Source organism: Nycticebus coucang, chromosome 1, assembly GCF_027406575.1.
Source record: "Nycticebus coucang isolate mNycCou1 chromosome 1, mNycCou1.pri, whole genome shotgun sequence".
In the NCBI taxonomy this organism is placed as follows: Eukaryota; Metazoa; Chordata; class Mammalia; order Primates; family Lorisidae; genus Nycticebus; species Nycticebus coucang.
In genome coordinates this window covers 8,139,364-8,163,861 of record NC_069780.1, presented here as the reverse complement: position 1 = coordinate 8,163,861, position 24,498 = coordinate 8,139,364, and the positions used below count along the sequence as shown (strand labels likewise).

At 43.3% G+C, this 24,498-nt stretch overlaps 1 protein-coding gene and 1 non-coding gene across 2 annotated transcripts in view; both read right to left on the bottom strand.

Moving 5' to 3' along the window:
• The window catches only part of FRAS1 (Fraser extracellular matrix complex subunit 1), a 482,654-nt gene that overhangs the window by 360,631 nt on the left and 97,525 nt on the right, over positions 1-24,498 (bottom strand). The window lies entirely within an intron of this gene.
• On the bottom strand, positions 15,319-15,425 carry LOC128592382 (U6 spliceosomal RNA). Its single transcript, XR_008381854.1, has one exon. It is a non-coding gene; the product is annotated as a U6 spliceosomal RNA (small nuclear RNA).

The following is a 24,498-nucleotide window of genomic DNA, read 5'->3' as shown; positions in this document are numbered from 1 at the left end:
AACATGCCCTACACACTCAAGACCTGAGATACTATATATGCTCAAATAGTTGTCCAATGAATGAACGTTCACCTGTGTACCTATTCTGCTAGACTGAGAAGCCCTTTGTAGAAACTGACTTTTATTTCTGTATCTTTTGGTTGGCTGAATAAGTTAACATAAATACAGTAGTATCACCAGCAATCAAAAAGCAAGCTTCACATATGCAAGCGTGTCTGTTAATCAAACCTATCCACCGCCTCTGCCCACGAATCCTGCAGACACAGCATCCTGGCACCAGCTGCCTAACTCCCCGCACTTCCCCAGGCAGCCCATATTTACAGGGCCTGTCGGGAGAGAGTCATGTCCATTTGTCTCACAGGTGGCTGCCAGTTACATACCTTAAATGCCGGGAGACATACAACAGGTGTCTCTCAATAACATCAGCCTCTGTTCCACCTCCAGATCAAAGTAAATTCCCTAAGATAGGTAATTCGGACAAAATGAGCATCTGGAATTTCTCCTTTATTTATCTTCTGTGGACTTCCCTAAATACAACACATTCAAAGTTTATCCAGATGTCATTTTAAATATATTTTCTGCAGCAAGCAAGGAATGGCTTTTCAAAACTCCACCTTATAGAGAAGTTTTATGAAACCAGGATTTTTAACAGAATGCTTCCTACTCATTCAGAGGAAATCCACTTTCTTTCATCCAAGGCTTGAGGAGATTATGAGCAATGTTTCAGCAGAACTCACCTCCCTACCTCCTGGCACTTGATACTAAAAAGAAAAGGCCACGGGGGCGGCGCCTGTGGCTCATGAGTAGGGCGCCGGCCCCATATGCCGAGGGTGGCGGGTTCAAACCCAGCCCCGGCCAAACTGCAACAACAACAAAAAAAAAATAGCCGGGCGTTGTGGCAGGCGCCTGTAGTCCCAACTGCTCAGGAGGCTGAGGCAAGAGAATCGCGTAAGCCCAAGAATTAGAGGTTGCTGTGAGAGCACTCTACCCGATGGCGGTACAGTGAGACTCTGTCTCGACAAAAAAAAAAAAAAGAAAAGGCCACCATGGGCACTGGGCACTGTTGCTGTCGACAGCCAGTTGTTAAAAAAAGCCCAGAGGCTGAAAGAAGGAGAAGACTGCAGATGTTCCACAGGGGGCCTGGGCCAATGGTTCACTCCCAGTCGGTGAGAAGGACGCTGTTTTCCCACCTCTGCCTTTGCCGAGTCCCCAGCTGGAGTAAGCACAATGCTCAATCCAGTCAATACCCATCTCTATGGGGGGACAGGTTAAAAGGCAGGGGAGGCCCCCCAAAAGAACAAGGTGTAAGGGATGGAGACAAGGCTGTCTTCTCAGCCTTAGTGACAAAGGACTAGGACCCCCAGCACAGTTGAGGTCCCCCTTCCTGAGGTGCTCGTGGAGCACCCCACCCACAAGCAGGGATTCCAGACTCCGATGCTCCCTACTCACCTCACCCAGAAAGGGCTTTTATTTTGTTTTGACTCAACCAAAGAACCATTTTAACAATGAAACTGAACATCCAGAGAATGCTAACTGACCACGGACAGATGTCCCCAACCGCTTGTCCCAGTGTCTCATCACATGCCACGGCAAGCCAAGAATACTCAACCCTTAAGCTTTCACTCCCTGCCAGGGCAGTGCTCCTCTCTTCCTTTGATAAATGTTGAGGTATTTCAAACATACTGTACAGAAGAACCTAACTAATACCCACATACCATCATTTCACTTCAGCCATTTGTAGCACTTTCTCAACTTTAAGCCCTTCTGATGACTATAAAAACTGCACATCCCTCTGTCCCCCCTCCCCCCATCTGACTGGCAATTGTTAGAACAGACATGATGAACCCTGGCTTCAGCAAAGTGTGACAGAGGTCCCCAGGATGCTTTGATGGAACAGAAAGATGACCAGAACTAAGAGCAGGGTGAAGGACAGAACCCACGGAGGTGACTTCACCAACCAGCATCAACCTGGAGAAGCACTTTATTGAGCCGCCGCACCTCTCCTGCGTGACATTCACCACACTCTGGATGAAGACTCAGCAGTGTGGGAGTCAGACGGCTACTCAACACATTTCATCCTCTCCAGAATCGCCACAAGCGTTTGTATCCGTCTCCTCCACTGTATCGTAAGCTGCATAAATGTTCCTCCTGAGACCTCGGCCAACTCATGGCCTTTGAGCCAGGGATGCAATAAATGTTTGTGAATTCAATTGTATCATATGAGGACAAGTTGCATGTTCAACCTGGAAATGAGAAGGTGTCGGAGAGAAACAATGACTGTCTTCACGTATTCGAAGGATGATGAGATTTAAGCTGTGTAGCTCTTGAGGGAAAAATGAGAACTGCTAAAAGGAAAGGGAGTTGATTTGTGCTCAGCACAGGGAAGCTCTTTCTAAGGATTACAGCTGACGGCAATGGCAGTGAGCTGAGTTGCCAGTCCTGTCACTGGTGGCCGCTGCCAGCACTTGAAAGGGGGTCCCTGCCTGAGCAGGATAAATAGCACGCTCTACGCCCTATTCCGAGTCCCAGACTCTGCAGCAGGCCAGGCTTCCTAGTTTTCAGTCCTTTTCTTAAACTACCAATAATTGTAGCTGTTGATCTATAAAGTAACGAGATCTCACATATAATAGGAAGATGCCTACAAAAGTTACTTCATTTCTGAACTTGGTGCAAACACCTACAGTTGTTACCCCTGATTTGGCCAAATCAACATAAGAATCCCCCTGACAGTCAATCCAGCCTCTGACATTCAATTCACTAATGTCTGAGGGGCTGAGATTTTAATCTTACTGATTTGCAAAATGACACTCACCAAGAGCCAGCGGCCTCCTTAATGCTGTGTCATGATGTGGGGTGTCATGATGTGACGTGCTTGAGAACCCTTGTACCAGGTTCTTCCATTTATCCCTGCTCCCCACCAAGGCAGGCTGGCCTCCGTGCCTGCCAGGAGGACTGGCAGAGGATCAGAAGGAGCTCTGCTTAGACTCCATCCCTGCTGTGCACCCAGATCTGGCCACAAAGCTCTGTCATCTGAGGCCAGGGCTCCTGTAAGGTGACCCTCTCCACAAGCCCGCGTTCCCGTAAGTGCTCTTTCCCCTTTCCCTTTCAGATGTAGGGTGAGTGCCTGCCCCTACTGCAATCAGCCCTGGGGTACCGCTCCCTTCCTGTGGTTTCCCCTTGCAATGCCCTTCCTCACCCCTGCAAAGAGTCCCTTAATGAAACTCTCCTCAAATTATCCAATTTAGGTGAGTAGTCTGTTTCCTGCTGGCACCTTTGCTGTCACAGCCAAACACAGTCAAGACCAGTGCTCTGAAGGATGCTTTCACTGGCACAACGTGCATGTCCCTCCTCCCCAGGACACTCAGGTGGGTGCTGCTGCCACACCAGGAGACTCCCTGGGTCTCTTCAACAGCTAGTCCAACCACAGAAGAACAATAGAAGCAATCAGATAGGAGCAGAGATTATAGTCCATTTATTAGAAAACAGGTTAATTAATGGGAGTTGGGAGTATCAGCACTAAGGCTGTTCTCCCACCCGGAAAAAATAGCCCCTAGGCAATGGGATAGGGAGCCTGGATCCCGCTGGGCAGTGTCAGGATGGGGCCAAGGGAAAGGAGACTCCTGCAATTGTAGGAAGTGCAAAGGCTGATTTCATCTCCTTCATCTTTCTGCCTAGAAAGAAGCCTGCTGAGATGCAATAATGAAAATCTTCACAGCACATTACTGAATACAGTAATGCCTTTCTGCCTCAATAACACCGCAGCCTGTGCATGAACATAATGCATTATTCTGATGCTGCTAGGAGAAAATTCAGTGATTTACATTTAGGGTTTATGTTTTGTTTCCAAGTGAAAACATCCATCCCAACAACACTCCTTACACAGGTATTCCCATTTTGAGCAAATGGCTCAAGATTTAGATTTTGTTTTCTTGCTTGATACTCCTAACCCAATTCAGCTTTCCATCTTACCAGATTTAAAAGAGCCCAGTTCAAGATTTATAATCCTGTCATTTTATCCCCAAGACAAATTATATCCCAGAATACTTTAATGCATGAAGACGACCAGCCCTAGTCAGCCAAATACTTGGCTCGTCTTAATTGTTAGACAAGGGGTGTGCTCAGCACTTTTGAGACAGCTGAGTGAGTACCCTCCTTCTATATTTTCTCTCCCTTCTGCATTGGTTATATCCAAGATAGATAACCACTACCGGTTACAGGAAAACAAAGGGTCTTGTGCAGCGAGGTGGGTGCGGAGCTCCGTGGTGCTGCCATGGTCACAGGAAGCATCCATCCATCAGGCTGTCTCCCCATTACCTTCTGCTCAGACACACAAGCCTCTTGTATCCTCAAATGATATTCACATCTTCATTAAGCAGGTTCCATAATCACACCAAATATAAAACAGATGCACCGACACCGGTGTGTCTGCCAGGCCCTAAGTTAACAGTAAGGAATTTTATGTGACCTAAGTGGACCATGATTTCTTGCAGTGAAGAACATGAGCCAACACATTTGCAAGATGAAGCAGTGAACACAGCAAAATCTAATTTACAGAGAGCGCCTGGGAAACACGAGGCTCATTCAGAGAGGCTAAACATCAGAGATGGGTCCTAAAAATAAGAGAAGCTGCTATTGTGATCTCACAGATGGAGTTGTGTGTTCAGCTGAAATGCGGGAGACCCAGGAGACTGAGGAACGTGGCGATCCGGAGACAGCCACCTAGCACCCAGCTAGGCCATGTGCGCGGTGAAGCCGTGTGCTCGTGGTGACTGGTAGCAAGCACCGGGGAGAATTATAAAGCACTCTGTGAATAACGGTGGAATGCAAATGGAATTATTTTTATTACTTCAGCCAATCTGTCATTTGGCTGAGTCTCCAAAACAATATTTTAAATGAGTAGCACTTTCACCCTAGTTTCCCAATAAGAAGTGAGAAAAGTCTTCAACACTCTAATGGTTCCCCCAGTAGGATTTGTTTGCTCTTGTCACTAACCAGTAAACACAATCCCAGTGTTTGCACCTGATATAAAGACATGGGCTGAGTAAGAATGAGTAGCAGTGAGATAAACACTCAACTGAAGTCAGAATACCTTTACAGGATAATTGGAAAAGACATTCGGCTTTTCAGATTCAATCCCAAGATGTCTCTTGTGTTTCCAAGACATGCTAATTGTAGGGGAGTGGAGAGGGGGGCTTCCCTGTAGTTACAAAGGGCAAGGGGATGCAAGAGCTCGCATCCTGAAAGTAAAGAAAGTCTGGGCTCTGCTTCCCCACAGTCCCTCTGGGAGGTGACAGACTCCTCCAGAGGAGCCTGGGGCAAGGCAAAGGTCTCTCCTGGGAACTGGTGCTGGTGCAAGACAGAGATGGGCCACCTCCTTGAAGACCGGGCAGACCTGGTGCCATGTGAGACCTCTGACTGTGGCCAAACCCAGAAGACAAAGGCTCCGTCAGAACGGTCTTGTTCTGCCCACCGGACAGCATGGCGCTGACGTCAGAAACTGAGCCATGTTGCAGCGCGTGAGTCACAGAGCATGAGCCAGTGTTTCCAGCACACCGGAGTTCTGGGCCAACATCTGCACCATCTTCCAAATGAACACTTCACAATATGCTTCTCTTTGTTTCATCCTTGGACATCATGGATTAAATGCTGCTGCCAACACAGAGAACCACGGGCATTATTTTTATCATACAGTCACCTCTAAATTCAACTCAAAATAATGACACTTGGAGAAAAAATTCAGTTATAAAATTTAAAGAGGCCCCAAACAGCTCTTCAATCAAGAACTTCACAAAAGAATCTCAATGGACCAATGCTCTTCAGTCCAATAAAATTAATGGAAAGAGGTTAAAAAAAGATGACTTTTAAAAATTAAATAAGCTTAGCATTATCTTCACAATACTGTTTAAAAATAAATTCTCAAGGTATTTTTTCCTATTACAGTTTTACCTAGATTTTTCTTTTTATTTATTACTTTTTTTTTTTTTTATTGAGACAGAGTCTCACTTTCTTGCCCTCAAGAAAGTAGGGTAGAGTTTCATGGCATCACAGCTCACAGCAACCTCAAACTCTTGAGCTCAAGCAATTCTCTTGCCTCAGCCTCCCGAGTAGCTGGAACTATAGGCGCCCGCCACAACATCCAGCTATTTTTTTGTTTTACAAGGCCCAGGCTGGATTCGAAACCACCAGCCCTGGTGCATGTGGCTGGTGTCCTACCCACTAAGCTATGGGTGCCACCCAGGTTTTTCTTTTTAAAAATAAAACAAAACAGCATTTATTAGTCAACTAACCAGAAATCACAAGGGCTATGAAATTGGCGGGTTAAACATTAACGCTGTTCATGTCAGATCTTACTGAAAATGTTTCTAAAATATATTCTCCTACCTTGGTAAATAATGTGTTAAATGTAACAACCTTTCCTGGTTGATTCTTCTATTCAATTAAAACCAGTAACGACACGTAGGGTTTTTACTGTTGCGGGTGCGCTAAGCCAGAGGATGAATGCGATAACTGGAAGGGCTAAGGATGGGCAAACTCATGGGCGTAATGCGAGCACACAGGTACCGGTGATCCAGAGATCACATGGGGCAGGGATACGATGGGGGAGGCGAGGAGGGGAGAGAGGGACAGAGGGAACTGGACAGCACCTGAATGAGAAGTCAGATAAGTCCAGGCCCACCTTATGTGCTAGAGAAGGCAGAATTTAAGATGGGCCCCACGGGGAGTAAGGTTTCAAGAGGTAAAGATGAAGGAGGCTATTACTGATCCAGGAAATGACATGAGAAAAGGAACGCCATGAGGAAGCCTGGAGAATCCTGTAGGGTAAGCGTAAACACAACTAGGAAGCCAGGGTCCATGAGAACGTGTTTCATTTGGTGGGAAAGGGAGGCAGAGTAGCACAGGAGGAGGGAAGGAGCACAATCGAAGCCAGACCTCGAGGAGAGTGCCTGGGTCCAGATCCCCATTCAGGCAATTACCCTGTCTGTGGCCTTGGGCAAGTTACTAAACCTTTCTGGAAGAGGAAGCCAGGAAAACTTGAGGAAAGCAGAGATGATGTGGAATTACAGTCATGCAGGGATTTTTAAAAATTAACAAAAGATTGTTTACTGGCAGAGAGGGTGAAGCTAAAGTTAGGATTTATAGTTTGGAAGGTATCAAATATCGTTTCAGAGCAGAAACAGGACCATGCAGAGTCAAGCTACCTAGTGGGAAAGGGAAGGCCCACGGGTAAGATTCCTGATCTCAAACGTGGCTGGTTCACTGTGAACTTGGATGTGGCTAAGGCTGGTAGACAGGAGGTAAAAACAGAGATTACAAATGGAAAGGACAACTGGAAGAGGAAAGCAGACGGGGAACGGGCAGCCAAAGAGCAGCTCCTCACGAGAGAGGGAGGGAGTGACCTGAAGGAGGAATTCCGCTCGGAGCAGCGCCATCGAGGATGCAGGGTGACCGTGGAGTGGGGCCCCAGTGGCTGACTCTGGGGCCATCAGGATGGCCCATGAAGAATGATGAGGAGGCTAACAGAGCTGGTCATTACAACCTGTCTAGTCTTTCTCGTCGTCAATGATCGATCATTGTCAAAACAACGGGCAGAAACAACAGCAAGAGAGAGTTCTGAGTCCATTCCCACGTGTCTCTACAGTTTAATCTTTGGTGCAGTCTCCAGGATGAGGTAGTTTTCTCTTTCCTTTTCTGGTTCATTTATTCAAAAAATAACCACTATGCAGAGTGCTGTTCAATATGTGAGGGATGTGGCCCTCATCCAAGGCTCCAGCAACTGAAGCGGCTAATTAGCTAGTGGAGGGTATATGAAAATAATTAGCCATTCTACAAGTGCTAATTAACAAGACGACAGGTGACATTAAATGCAATATGAAATGGGGTGACAAATAAATGGTATGTGCTTACAGAGGAGAAATACCACCGCTGGTTGATGGCAGTCATTTCATCTAGTCATTGAGCAAAGATTTACTGAGCGCCACCGATATGCCAGGCCCTTTGTTAGCGATCTATGCAAGGGTGAACAGAACCAAACCCAGGCCTCAGCTGGGAAGAGATCGATAGTAAACAAACATATAAACAATCATGAATGCAAAAAAATACTAAATAAACATACAAATACTCATACGAATGCAAATTGTGACTATATGTTTAGAAGGAAAAGAATGGGCTGCTTTACAGAACAGCAGAGGTCCCAATGGGGAGATTTTCAAAGCTTAGATGACATTTAAAACACCTTCAGATCATGATCCTTTGGGGTAAATTCTCTCTGGGTGAAGGGCACACCTACAACTTTGACTTAAAATACACAAAAGCAAAATATGTAACTAAATTGCATGTACCTCCATAATATTCTAAAATAAAACAAAACACCTTCAGAAAGTACATGGCAACATTTTGTCCTGTTCTATTAATTAATCCCATATTACCTGCATGACATTACTAACTCTATGCCTCAGCTCTAGTCCTCAAAGAGTCCAGCTTAAGTCAATATTATCATCTCATCTCCATTTTAGGAACAAGTAAACTGAGGCTTGGAGATATTAGTTAACTTTTTCAAGGTCACAGCTAGTACCTGGAAGTACCAGAATTCAAAGACAGATCTTTCACCTACATGTGTGTAACTGTCTCTGGAATCTCATGATCTTTCCACTATGCCACACTGACTGCCACTCAGATGGTATCCACAAGTCTTTCTTGTTTGTGAAAATAATTCTCTGAAGAAAGTGTTTCAATGCTAATTGAGCAACCACTAATCCATTGAAAAACAGTGCTGCTAAGTAGCAATGGGTATGACCTTTCTTTCTGTTAGAAAAACATCTCTCGCACTTCTACTGGTACTTTGCCAGCATTGCATCCAATTTCAGGACTTGATAATAGCTACTAAGAAGAATAATTAAACAAGATAATAACCAGAATTTAATGGGCAACTACTATTGTTACTGAAAGCTCAGCACCTGTCCCTAAGGCCGTTCTGATTCATCCCATCTTTGGCTAAGACAATCTTGCAACCTCTGCCTGGATTCATCCTGTGAATTCATCCTAGATTCATTCTGGATTCATCTCCTGTGCCACAAACAACAAGGGGCACTCACCTGCTCCTCCCAACCACTGGCCTGAAGTCGGGGTGTAAGTTTTAGTTCTCAAAGGGAAAGTGGGTTTTGAAGAGACCAAAAACACTTTCCCCTTTTTTCAGGCCCTTTTATGTTACACTACGAGCTAGACATTGTGCTTGATGATGATCCTGCGTGACCTTATTTAATCTCTGCACCAGCTTGTGAGGTGCACACGCCTCACCCCATCTGAGAGGGTAGCAACTTGACAAAGCTTACATTAGGAGAGTGGCAGAGTCCAAACACAAACTCAGAACGCTGACAACGCCATCCCCTGCGCCTGCCCATAAATTCCAAAAACCATGATCAGCTTTGATGTAGAGAGGACAGAATTAAAACAATTTGCCAAAGGTAACGTGGCTGATGAAAAGTGGACCCAGTCAGGGAAACTGAAATTCCAGGCTCCCAGTTCACTACTGGACCTCAGGAGCATTGTTGGGGAAAATAATGATGAATGCGCGATGACTGAAGAAAATTACGTAACTTGCTTCCGAATGGCTCAAATCCATTGTACCCAAAGAACAAAAGTGCAGCCTGCAGTTTACAAATCCCCCTTGTCAGGCTGGTTGGACTTTTAAAACCTTCCTCGTAGTACAGGTACGCACAGCAGTCCAACCTGGATCATGATTTACATCTGAATTTCCGAGCATAGAGCTGCCAACTTTAGTAAATCGACACTGCCTGGCTCCTTCTTTCATTCTGTCTTGCCTGACATCCTGTACTCAAAGCACCCTCACACAATCCAACAAGCTGACCAGACGCGGCGGCCCCAGGGAGAGGGCATCTCCAAGGATCCTCTAGCACCTGCCCTGCCTCCTCATCAAAGGGCAGCTGCGAAGCCAGAGGCGCTCAGCAAGCAAGTGACGGATGTCCAGAGTCCACTGCTGCCACCGTCCCCTACAGGAGAACAATTACCACAGATGAGGGGCAACGTAGGACAACAGATGCAGGATTTGAGGGAAAACTAAAATTATCCCCACAAGAAAACTGATCCTGTGTAACCCACAGAAAAATGCTCTGATAAAATGACAAAAAGGAGTGGGCAGTAATGAAAATGGCATTTCCCATAGTCCAACTGTACATAAGCAAGGAGAAGAGAATGTGAAGTTTAGGCTAGGTTTGCATGTGCCTCGCTGGTCTGTGCAAATATTACAGGGGAAAAATGTAAAAATACTATGTAAAAATTATTTTTTGTCTTCTCTGGCAAATCTAACCTTCTTCAGGGAGTGGTTGAGGGAAACCTGAGACCTTCATACCCTTTCTTTTTTTTTTTAATTATTTTATTTTTTCTTATTGTTAAATCATAGCTGTGTACATTTGTGCAATCAAGGGGTACAATGTGCTGGTTTCATATACAATCTGAAATATTCTCTCTCATCAAACTGTTCAACGTAGCCTTCATGGCATTTTCTTAGTTATTGTATGTGGACATTTGTATTCTGCATTTAGTAGGTTTCGCCTCTACCCATTCTAAGATGGCCCTTTCCCCATAGTCTTGTGCTATAGTTGGGTTATAGCCTTCATATGAAAGCTATAAATTAGCTTCATAGTAGGGCTGAGTACATTGGATACTTTTTCTTCCATTCCTGAGATACTTTTCTAAGAAGAATATGATCCAGTTCCATCCATGTAAACATGAAAGAGGTAAAGTCTCCATCTTTCTTTAAGGCTGTGTAATATTCCATGGTATACATGTACCACAATTTGCTAGTCCATTCGTGGGTCGATGGGCACTTGGGCTTCTTCCATGACTTAGCAATTATGAATTGGGCTGCAATAAACATTCTGGTACAGATGTCTTTGTTATATTGTTACAGACCCTTTCTTGGTCTGAGTAAGAGCCACAGGGCAAGTGCATAGGACAGGAAGACCAGCACTGCGCTTCTAACGCGTCAGGGGAGATGAACTCCACATAGGGTATTGTTCTGTATTTGTTCAGCAGGAAGCCACTTAGCAAGCACTTGGTGGGAGCAAGTATCAGCAGAACACATTCTGAGTAAGTTGAAGAGCCATGAAGTTAGCTTGGGAGGGGAACACAAGGCAAGACTTCTCCCTGGCTCTGTTGAACTAGTACTTCCTTTACTGACTACGGAAGAAACCAGAGACCCAGGCGGCGCCTGTGGCTCAGTGGGTAGGGCACCGGCCCCATATACCGAGGGTGGCGGGCTCAAACCAGGCCCCAGCCAGCTAAAACAGCAGTGACAACTGCAACAAAAAAAAGCCAGGTGTTGTAGCAGGCGCCTGTAGTCCCAGGTACTTGGGAGGCTGAGGCAAGAGAATTGCTTAAGCCCAAGAGTTTGAGGTTGCTGTGAGCTGTAATGTCACAGCACTCTACTGAGGGCGACAAAATGAAACTCTGTCTCAAAAAAAAAAAAAAAAAAAGAAAAGAAAACAGAGACCCACAAAAATTAAGAGAATTTTGATAAATCTAGAACATAAAGCAACATAAGAAAAATGCATCCTCACAAGCACCAAGTACACCATTACAACCTTAGCTTATAACAGTGGTTCTCAACCTTTCTAATGCCACGATGTATTTTCATTTGTTGCAAAGGGGTCACAACCCACAGGTTGAGAACTGCTGGCTTATAAGGTAAAGGAACAGAGTTTAAAGCTATCAAATGTCCACCAAGATCAGCATATCAGTGGATGGTCCCAGACCAACAGCAAATACCTGTTCTATCAACTTGCTTACATGAGTATAGTGCGGTGGTTAAAGCACCGGCTCAGAATGCCTGGGTTCGAAGCCCAGGTGGGTCACTTCCTAGCTATGTGAAATTGGGCAAATTTAAGCAATCTGTGCCTCAGTTTTCTTATCTGCAAATTGGGAAAATATTCCCTGACATGTGTGGTTTCTGTAACAGTTAAAAGAGTTCTTGAAACTGAGCTTAATACAAAGTAAGTGCCAGTTAATGCTACCTATAATTATTATCATTATTACCAATGGTTAGATGCTTATTAGTATTATTATTACTATTCTCTAGAGCGGAGGTGCCTACCCACCCTGGCTTGCCCACCTACTTCTGAACTGTCACAGTAAAAGAATTTTCTGTCTTATTTCAGCCACTGAATACTTCGATCTCTCTGGTGGACTAATTTAGCCTATACTCCAAAACAGGTCCATCGCCTTGTAAGACAATGGCCTATTTACATATTTGTCCATCTGTGAACAGACTGAGCTTCCTGGAGCAGGAAGAGTCTTATTCAACCCTGGCTTCAGCAATGAGTTCAGCCTTTGGTACATGGGAGAAAGAAAGTCGGTTAAGTATTTGCTGAACTCAACTCTGTCTCAAGAGTAATGTCTGTGGACAGAGAAGATAAACTGGAAAATTCTTTTTTTTTTTTTTTCCGGCCGGGGCTAGGTTTGAACCTGCCACCTCCAGCATATGGGACCGGCGCCCTACTCCTTGAGCCACAGGCGCCGCCCAACTGGAAAATTCTTTAATGATTTCTCAAGCAAAGATAATATTGGTTTCATTAGCTAAGGCAGACTGTACTGATGGAAACAAACAGCTCCACTGTGTAACGGGGTAAACACAGTGCAATACACACATGTCTCGCTCAGTTAATAGTCCAGGGCTCTCCAGGTTGTTCCAGAAAACCTTCACTACATCCATGCTCCTCCATGCTCTTTCCCTTTTTTGGCTGACTAGGCTAACCGTGAGATGAAACTTAGTCAAATGGTACAATTAATCTCCAGAGAAGCTGGGAGCTGCAGCAAGGGGAAATAGATTTGGGTGAACAGCTTTGCTAGTGGTTGAAATTAATCCCATTTGCTTTATTCAAAGGAATTACTACCTAAAACTAGTTGGTGACTCTTTTTTTCTTTAGAAACAGAGTCTCACTTTGTCACCCTCAGTAGAGTGCGGTGGCGTCACAACTCACAGCAACCTCCAACTCCTAGGCTTAGGCGATTCTCTTGCCTCAGCCTCCTGAGTAGCTGGGACTACAGGCACCCGCCCCAACACCTGGCTATTTTTTTGTTGCAGTTTGGCAGGGGCTGGGTATGAACCTGCCACCTTCGGTATATGGGGCCTGCACCCTACTCACTGAGCCACGAGCACTGCCCATATTTGGTCACGAGAAAATTAAACATTCTTAGGAGCACAGTTGTTACTTACTAAATAAATGTTGATATTCAAGATGTAACTTCTCCTTTTGACAAGCAAAAAATAAGTTTGGGGATTAATTACTCAGCAGCAAACTATTTCTTTAAATTAGATGTTTATTAATGAAAATAATTTTTGCTTTCTTTGTGTATATAAGGGTGACAGAAAGGAAGGATTTGATTGGTCCAGATCTAACTACTGATACCTCATCATTCAAGGCTTAGTGGATAATTCCAGCCCATCTGTGCCTCTTTTCTAAATCCTGTAGCTCCTCTCCAACCCCAGAAAAGATGGTCTTTGTAATGTTTTCTACTTTCAAATATATGAGGCTTATTTGCTTTAACCACACTGCCAGCTCCTCAAGGGTATCTTTAATTTTATGTTTCTCTAGAAAGTGAAAGTAGTTTTATAAAACACAAAGCACCTTAGATACAGTCAGGGGTTACTTTATTTTTCTCTTTTGTATCTCTTTCAGTGCCAAAGAGTAGTGTCGCTATTCAAATAACCAATTAGATCACTCACGGGTTTAAGAAAATGTTAGTGCTTAAAGGGGCAAATTAATTGCAAAACAGGCTATAATTCTTCACCCTTCCCTGTTTTCATGTTATTTTAATGAGGCTTTGGAGTCTATTTTCCCATCTTTTGAATCTGAGCTGGCCTTGAGATTTGCTTCTGCCGACAGAATGTGCCAGAATTCACACTCTTCGCGAGATCTCGTACGTACGCATGCTGGATAATGACCAATACACGATGCTCTCATCTGCTGGATCTGCAAGTGAGGCCATCCCAGAGGAGGCAGCCCCTAGCCAAGAGGCTCGCTCACTACAGAGAACAAGCAAGCCCAGTCAGAGAGGGCAAGCCTGGTCCACATCAGCAGGACTGCCCAGGTGACCCACAGCTTTTAGATACTGATGTTTGGGGATGGTCTGTCACACAAGAATACCTACCAGAGAAACTTAACTGTTTCCCACCCCAGCCTTGCATTTTATAGATGAGTAAACACAAGGTTTGAACAGTAAAGTGATAAAATCAGGTACCAGGAAAGCTAGGATTAGAACTCAGGTTTTCTAATTTAGTAGTTTGTTGTGTTATCCATGAAGTCACACTGTTCTACTTGTAAGATCTTTGGAATATCTCGAGCCAACATAAACATAAGGGTCCAATAAGAGCTGGACCCTGGACAATGCCATATGTAATATCATTAAATCTTTTCATTTGATGAGATCGTTTGTAACACATTATAAATTGTAAACTGCTATAAAAAGACAAGATGTTCTACTGCATTCCAAGGATATTAATGAAAGTATTTTGTAAACTGTCACACAGTAAAACAAAGGTCCCTGGGTCAGATTTACGATACCTTTAGCTCAGAAAACTCTAATTTTTACCTAGCCATTAACTAGTCTTCAAAAAAGGGGGCTCAGAGGTAGATTCCACATAATTAATGCTCATAAATTTTTAAGGCATCAAGAAAAGGACTCCAGAATTTGCATTTTTAATCTGTAATCTGATTGAAGGCCGGAGGGCAGGAACCAGGACTTTCTTTAGTCGCTATATTCCCACAGATGAGTGCAGCGCCAAGTGAGTGAAGGAAGGATGGAATGAACGCTAAGCACAGTCTGATTGTTAGAGAAATTTGAGGAATATATTCAAGACAGGAGTTTTCAAAAAGAACTCTAGACTGATTTTAGGCTGATGAAGCCAGAAAATAAGATATCACTTTTAAAACACCTACATACAAAAGAGAATGAGAAGAACAAGGAAATGTTATAAAGCTTTTTAAAAAGGAAGGAGGTATTTCACAATGTTGTACCCATGTCTAAATACAACTCTCTTAAAACACATGATGAATCCATACCAAAAATTGAGTTTTCTAAATTGCCTTTAGCCTTTAGATTCCTTCTGTAGGAAAGTCGCTATACAGTAATGACTTTCATGTATATAAGACATTCCACCAACAGGTACAGGGCAAGGGCATATTGTACACTTTCTGGGTGAAAGACACAACTATAACCCAGACTTCAACCTTAAAAAAGCAAACTATGAGATCTACTAGCACTTAATCTATATTCCTATATTAATATGAAAAATTTTTTTTTTTAAATATGGAACCCTTCACGAATTTGCGTGTTATCCTTGCGCAGGGGCCATGCTAATCTTCTCTGATCCGTTCCAATTTTAGTATATGTGCTGCCGAAGCGAGCACAGTATGAAATTTTTTAAAAAGACATTATTTCAGATAAGATTTTTTCCCATAAGAACAACTTTGGTGTTTTACATAAGTACTAAATTTACATCAGCATTTTATAAAATCATAAACTTTCTAAATCTTTTCTTATATTTTTCTTAGCTTTTCATGAAATTTAAAAGGAATAATTTTATTAATTGGTCATAAATGTAGTTTCCATTCCTTATGTTACATTCCTTAACCTGTACTGATATTTTGTTACTCCAAAGCATTACAAGTGGCTCTGAACTTATAAACATACCACTTTTTTAAAAAAACAGTATTCCTTTCTCACAGGAGAGAAAAATTCAACCAATAAGTGGGAAGGGGCTGCAAATTCCCACCCACCGAGTACACTGCACACTTCCCGGGTTCAGGGCATGACTGCAGTCCAAACTTCAACCTTAATAGAGCAACCTGTGTGACCTAATCATATGTAACCTGATATTAATCTGAGATTTTTTTTTAAAGAAGTATCCCTTTCACGGTGGTTCAAAAATCACATACACCACCCTTCCTCTCCAGTGGCAAGTGCTGAGTCCCCATACAAAGGCAGGGGTACACCTACCCCCCGGGCCTCACGTCTGCCTTGTAGAGGCAATCTGCTCTGCCCCTGTCACAGACCATTTGACTGAATGTTGGTCCTCAGGGACTCGGACTTCACTTGTCCCTCTGGCCTTCTGTATTCATTACAGAATCCCTCATCTCTCTCCAGCCTCTGGGAATCCCACTTGTGATCCAGCGGGTGGCCAGCGTAACCCCACCATTTGGGTCAGGGGCATGGGAGGTCTGACAGGTAGAGCAAAAACTTCTCTCCACTGCCACCTGAGCCAGGGGTGGCCATGCACAACTCCCTCCACATTCCCGCGCTGCAAAGAGGACCATGACACAGAGCCTCCCACACTGCTTGATTTGGAGAGGAAGGAGAGAAAGCCCTCTTCCAATGGTCCACGAGGAAAACAAAACATCATTCTTGTCAATATTGGAGCCGTGGTGACTTGGGACTGACGTTTCCAAAGAAGCGGCAAGAAACCCCAGCATGATAGATCAACACCCGCGTGGGTTAGGACGGAAACCTACCCTTCATTTACCATAATGTAAAATATTGTTCCCTTTGCTGAGCAAGGCAAAGCTTGCAGTCTGAGTACCAAACAACTCTTAAAAAGCACCCATAACAGGTCCTTAACTTGTGTTCTCCATTATTAAAACCATTATAAATATTACCCCCTTTGGAATAATTAGATAATTCAATAAACTGGTCCACAAATATGTAAAATCTTTGACCCTAAAATTTAATTAAAAGAGGGTTATTTTTTAATAATGATAAATACTACATAAACTTTCCTAACAATAGAAAAAGACAAAATTTTCAAATCATGAGAAATAGCTTAAGTGGAGGAATATATTTATGATCTCTGTGCATAAATTTACCCAGAAAAAGGTGAAAACAAGTGGAATGGGAAAATGTGGAATAAAATACTTTTCTGTAAGAGTTTGACAATGTTCCAACCGCCTCCACTAACAGTAATGTCTTTACTATCATTTTTGTCATCTGAGGTTTGGGTATGTTTCTCTGGAGACCAGCAGTACATGAAATGGTGACAGCTGTGCTTCATCTGTCTGCCTGTTGCTTCTTAGTTAAGTCACCTGTTGCTTCTTATTTAACACAACTTCAATCACTAGAGCCTCTTAGCCCTGAATGTTCGGTCTTGAAAAACAGGGAGGAAGACAAGACCTCATCCCACACACTGTTTTTTAGCACTTAGCAATAAAAACAACTGGAAGGCTTCTGGGAATTTTCCTTTCTTAGATAATTCCATTTTACAGTTTTCCCAGGCAGCGTGGTGTACGCTGCACAGCAGGGAACTAAGCCCGGTCTAACAACATACCTCCTCTGCAGGAAAAACAGCTTCAAACCTCTCAGAATGAGCCAGTCCTGAAGGAGACTTCTGCCTTTAGCTTCGAGAGAAATAACTTGGGTTTCCAAAGTTATCCCATAAAAGCAAAACATTCACCTAACAGGCAGTAACAGAAATGGAATAAACATAACCACAATGACAATGGCAGCCAGGCAAAATTTACAAGATCCCCTACTCTGAAAACCCTACCGCTGAGATGGATTTGTGCTTTTGCAAATCAATTACAGGACGTCTTCCTCACACATCACCCATCGTGCTCAATCTTCATTTACAACAGTGAAATAACTGCTTTCCTTAGAAAGGACGGTGGTTGCTCAGCAATGTGGCGTTCCTGCCGGGTAAGAAAACAGCAATTTCTAGAAATAGTTCTTGTGGTGCCATTTCTATCTTTTCCCACTTAAAATCAATTTTTTCTGGGAAAACGAACCACAAGGTGGAGAGACATAATCATCACTTTCTGCCGATGAAGAGCATCTCCCCCAAGTTAGAGCTGCATCCCTCGCATGCTGATTAAAAGACATTTGTCTTGTGGATTCCTTTCAGGCACAGATAGGAGTAATATGTTTTTCCTCCTTCCAGCTAGAAGTCAAAGTCAACATCAAGAAAAATAACATTAAAATTACAAGAAAGACACACATCAAAGACAAAGTCTATTTCTATATCAATAAATTAGTAGTTTGCATAACTTTTGGCCACAATTTTATCCTTATGCTTTTCTATATTTGATTACCAAGGCTTAAAAAAATGCAATGAGATGGGAATTGGGAAATGAATGACTGAACTCATCTTCATCAAACTTATTTACAGAAGATTAAGTCTTTGTAGGAGCATTCTATCAATAGCTCAACTGCCACTACAAAATGTCTACCTCTCAGTATGCAAGCAGGTGAAGGGCAAAGGGAAGCCATTCTACAGATAAGGCCGAAGGTACCAGAGAAATGTTCAGAAGTCAGGATTTGGCAGCAGAGCAATTTCTAGGGCACAGTTTGGCAACCCTGCTGCTGGCAGATAAAGCAGACATGCCCAACATACTCCAATATTGCACCAAGACTTATACCAAAAAAAAAAAAAAAGTTATAATAAAGTAAATAAGATAACACTGAAGACTTTATAGAGAAACAATAATAGTTCATGTTTATTGCATTCTTATTCTGAGTCAACTTTCCTGTTTAAATTATTCCATCTACTCAGCAAAGCAATCCTCCAGTGTAGGGGCTGTAATGATTCCCAGATCCCGAATAAAGGCATAGAGAAATCAAACGGCTTGTACAGGTTTGCTGCAGAGGAGCATCCAAACCCAGGCAATCTCAACCAAGAGCCTACATACACTCTTGTGTATTGTAATGCGAAGCAATGAAGCGGGGTTTATGTATGTAAACTAGCTCATCCCATATCACCTATGGATTAGAGATCTGGAAAAGAAAAATTCTCCTGAAAAGAAAGTTATATGATTATTTCTTTTTTTTTTTTTTTTTTTTGTAGAGACAGAGTTTCACTTTATTGCCCTCAGTAGAGTGCCATGGCGTCACACAGCTCACAGCAACCTCCAACTCCTGGGCTTAGGCGATTCTCCTGCCTCAGCCTCCCGAGCAGCTGGGACTACAGGCACCCGCTACAACGCCCGGCTATTTTTTTTTTTTTTTTGCAGCAGTTTGGCCGGAGCTGGGTTTGAACCCACCACCCTCGGTATATGGGGCCGGCGCCCTGCTCACTGAGCCACAGGCGTCGCCCAGAAAGTTATGTGATTATTTCTTTTAATTGAAGTACCACATAATCATATTTCTTTTCTTACAAAGCCTGTTTTACATCTTTCAATGGCTTATGCTTGCATCTGTGTGACAAAATAAGCCATTGAAAGACCTCAAAAATGAGGCTTAATAAGCAAATGTTCTAATTAAAGAACATACTATTTTATTATTCTTACTGTACACAGAATGTACAGGTGTTTAGCGTTACTAATATTGCCAGGGTTATTGTAAACTTTTTTTAAGTTTTATCACATTGAGTAGCTTTGATTCTGTTATTTATTTAGTGAGGAATAGTAAATTCCAATGCCTACCTAAACAAAATCAGCACCGTGAGGACTCCAGCGACTTGGAGTGCACGCCCCCCAGCCGGTGACTCTGAACGTTGCAGATATTCAAGAGAACTCAGAAAGTCAGATTTCACTATGGAACCGCCCTATGTGACATGCTGGCAATAGACTCAATTTTTTTTAAACACTGTAAGGGCCAAATAAAACACGTCTGCAGGCTGTATCTGACATCCCTGATCTGTCATCCTCTAGTCTGTGACCCATGGAATGGGTGTTTTCTTACTGAAGGGAACATTTAAAACAAACTTCTTGTTCACGTGCAATGGAGACAGAGACACACAGGCTTTTTTTCATGTATCTTCACTTTCTCCCTTATTAAAAATTTATTCACAAGTGTAAAACTATAAAATCACAAATCACAAGCACTATAAATGATCATTGCCACACCAATTAATAGTGGTAGCGTAGATAAAGTAGGTTAGAGATTATGTAATGCCTAGATCACCCTTCTTCCCCCCTGGGGGGAAATACTCTAAATGGTTATGAATGGAAGTAATAATATAGAGGAAAAATCATGCAGTTGCTTCTAAGTTACTGTCAAGGTAAATCATACCAAACTTTTGGAATCATTATGACCAACGTATGAAGTTCTGACCCACATTGCTGAGAATCACGTCACAATTGAAACTTATAACCTAAACAAGCACTGCCATTTTCTCCAGCAACACCTACAATCGTTTCGAGGAGTTTTCAGAAGAGAGTGCACAGTAACCTGAAAGCCCTTGTCTTACTCTCAAACACCACCACCTCCCAGGAGCCACTCACTGTCCCCCTCCCGAGACTGTCCTCGCCGTCACTCTTTCTCTCTCTGCTTCCTTGGTCACTCCGCTCTGGGAGCTCCACGCCCCTCTTCTTACTCTCAAGCTCCAGGGGAGTTCGTGGGCTTGTACTGACAGCCTTTCTCTCCAGAAACCCCTTGGCAAGTTTCATACTTTCTTTCTTCAGAAAGTGGGCAGCCACAGAGTCTGTGGATCCCTACACACTGATCAGTTTTGCCCCACTGCACAGGCATCGTCGCGAAGAGCTGCCCTTGCTGTCACAGCCTCCCTGCTGCTGCCCCACTGACTGTCGCTGCCCCTCATGAGAGGTGGGGTGACCATCCCAGGCAGCATCTGTCCATTGCAGTACGGCGTATGGCTCCTTTTGGCCCGAGACCAACACGCGATGATCGTAACTTGAACGTGTATCAACACGACAGCCGCTGATCTGGGCATAACAAGAGGACGCAGCACAGGCAGAGTGAACTGGACAAGCGTGTACAAGAAGACCAGCCTACTGTGGGGGAGGTCATCTGAGCTACATGATAAAGCAACGGAAACGTAGTTTTGCTACAACTGAAATCAAAAGAACCCTAATACCGTTTGTCTTGGAGCACATTTATCACAACAAGCCTAAAAACACAGCACATTCTATCATTCTGAGGTGAGACAGAAATATTTTGCCTGCTGATTACAATGTAGTCATGGGAACTTAATTCATTGAATGTTTCTTGGGCACAATAGCTGGAGATCACTCTTTTCACTCAGCAGAGTTTAAAGGAGAAACTTCCACAGAGAGAATGCACCAGAGAGAACAGCTGCCAAGGCCGAGCTGGAAGGGGCTGCTGGGACTCAGAGGGCAAGTGAGGGAGTGAGTGGGCACCCTCAGCTGAGCAACAGCAGAGAGGACAGTGCCCTGGGAAGGACGTGGGCACAGCACCGCCAGCCCCAGCGGTGGGTCTCCCATGCCATCCTGTGAGAGAGGACAGTGCCTGGGAAGGATGTGGGCACAGCACTGCCAGCCCCAATGGTGGGTCTCCCACACCGTCCTTGCGAGAGAGGACAGCGCCCTGGGAAGGACGTGGGCACAGCACTGCCAGCCCCAATGGTGGGCCTCCCACATCGTCCTTGCGAGAGAAGACAGTGCCCTGGGAAGAACGTGGGCACAGCACTGCCAGCCCCAGCGGTGGGTCTCCAACATCATCCTTGTGGAAATGACATAGTGAGAGCGTCACCACAGTGTACTCTAATGGGGAAAGCAGTTGAGAGGAAACCACATTTTCCCCAGGTCCCTAAAGTGACTGCAAGGCATTTTTCACTAACAGTGTAACATTCAGAATCAGTGCATTCAATGCAATTATCTGAAAGGCCTCCATGCGGCAGAGGTCATTTTTTTAGACTGCCAAAGTTATCTAAAGACAGTGTCTTATTTAGGCCATGAAAAAATTACTGTTTCTTTAGGGAATCTTACACATAAGCCAAATTCAAGTACTCATGAGAAAAAGCCCTCATTGGCTGGGTGGGAACGATTGTGTCCTCTGACTAGGAGGGCTGGCCCTGGTCACGACTTCCCAAAACCAAGCAGACAGAACCAAAATGCGTTAAATGGCCTGTTCCACGCTAGCCCTGCCAAAGAGCTGCAGAGCAAAAGCTTACTATGTTTGAGTTTTATACCACTGCTATATATGGATCTTGTCAAAGAGACAGACAGTGCAAAAACAATTAGGACTTTGGGTTCAAGGAACACCCAAGTTCAGATACAGATATACTAGTTCTATAAATGGTTTACATGCGCTAAGTTCATAAAAGTGAACATGAGAAACCTTTTAGAAAGTTTGGTAGTTTTCCAATTTAGTTCCAACTTACAAAAGGAAGGTCTCGCGTTTATGCCCTCTGAATGCTGTCCATGGACAGTCATTTAGAATCAAGCTGTGACTAAGATTCCAAGTGCCCAAACCCAGCCCAAGGCGCAGGAACCCGTGGGCTCTACTTCAGAGCTGGTCAGCCGGAGACCGCAGAAGGAGAGAAAGTGAGAGGCCTCCGCATGAAAGAATTGCGTTGTTTGCTGTTTTGTGTGTATTTTTTTTTTTAACTCTAGCTGCTTGGCAACTCTCCTAGATTACAGCTTTGGGAAAGAAATGTATCTCCCCGATGAAAAATGAGCTAACAGAGACCCCATTGATGGCCACTCACCAGCTCTGTATGAGGCAATGGGTTTCACCCCACACAAAAAACTCAACCACGTCCATTTCCTGAACAGAGAAAAAAGGAGAGGGGAGGGTTGGGGAAAGTAAGCCCGATATGTTTGCTCAGATATAAAAAGATACCGTCAGACAAGCGGAGTAACCTTTCGTCCTGACCACCCGAAACACAGTGTTTAAGATGCATAATTAAGCTTTCTCCTTTGCTGCCGCTCTTCCCAGGGGTTATAAATAAACTTCTAGAATGCCGTGTTCCTATGTTAGATAAAGCAAGTGACTACATGTATCATCACTGAATTTGAAGAAAAGGTCAGGACAGAAATAATAGTTAAGAAAAATAACTTTGTTTTCGAGCTAAAAAAATCTCTTCTTCCCTCAGATTTTGTTTTCTTTCCTTCACATTTCAGCACAATTTATGCTATTTCATTTTTGGCAGTGTGCTTGGAGCAGAATTAGATCAGTTTAATTTTCTCGTTTTTAGTTTATTTTCAAAATATTAACAATAATCCTTTCCTTGCATTAAACACTGACCAAAAAAAAATGATTGTTCGGATTATGTTGATCCAGTTTAAAAATTGAGCAGTTCACATGTAGGTTCTTTTATTTTTTTTAATTATTATTTCAGGTTAATTTAAGGAAACAAAGAATTAGGTTATGCTATTTGCACTTGTTAGGTTAGAGTCCCTCTTATAATTGTGTCTCATCCCCCAAGAGGTGTGCCGCGCACCCACATGTAGGTTCTTGACCAACGACCTGTCATTTTAGGGTAGTTCTGCCCCAGCCAATGAATTGAGAACCTACTGGAAGGCAGGACCTGTCCTAGGTGCCCGGTTTCAAGGAGCTATCTGAATCAATGCTTTCTTACCTGTGTGAGGACACAAGAGAAGCGGTGTAAGTATCAAAAACAACCCAATGTGATGGGTTCACCCAGAACAACACAAATCACCAAGGGACTGTGCACAGGGAGTCACTCTGCTCCACCACCTCCTCCTCACGGGGCCAGAAGAAAGGAGAAGGGTCAGAGACAGCCTCAATGATCTGCTGCTGATAGTCAAGGACTCGGTGTATTTAATCTCGCAAATAAAATACACATTCTTAGCATACAGAACTGTGCATCATAACTCTTGGATAATTCTGCTTTGTTTGCTTTTAATTACCCATCTGCTAAGATTTCCGGTTTGCTTATTTTTACATTTTTTTTTCTCCAGGGATTAAAAATGGATTTTCTTAGTTTTGCCTGTTTTAAAAATAATAACAAGAAGAGTGATTTAAAATCATTACATGAATGCAATTAAAATGAGGCTAAAGAGAAATTTAATATTTTCTGATCTTCCAAATGTCAAACTGAATTTCCTTAAAACCTGTTAGGGGTAAAGTGAGTAGAGTACTAACGGTGAAGCCTGAAGACCAGCAAACGTCAATGTGAAAGCCAAGTGACCAGCACGAACATGACAGTTCCTTACAATGTTATTCTTCCCTTTAAGAGCTTTTACAAAATCTCACGATAAAAAAATTGTTTTAAAGGGGTTTTACACAATAGACCAATAGATCTTGAGCAAGTTACTTAAACCCATTAAGCCTCAATTTCCTCTTCTTCACACAGAGATAGCATAATCACCTCCACAGTGTGCACCATTAGTTCCAAGAGAATGCGATCAACAGAGATGGGAGTGACATTATCTATGTGTTTCCATGAAACACAACTCAAGAGACTGACCCTGGTGGTGAGGACCCTGCCGAGGTTATTTCTGAATATAAACAACATTCCATCTGTTGGGTGCACACAGATATAGTGTCCCGGCCTCATGATACAGGAAAAAGAAAAAAGAAATCCATAAATTACAAGGGGCTGCGTAGACAGTAAACACTCTGCAATCCAGGTTTTGTTAGGTGATATAAAATTTCTACTGAACAAAAGACACTTTGACAAATTTTCCAAGTAAAGCATTTGACCTAATTGGACACGAGACATCTGGAAACACCACTGGGCCCATAAACTTCAGTTGAACATCACCAGGTAAGTGCTAAAATCAATGTTATAAAGAATATAAAGAGATTCACAGAATATGAAAAAGGGAA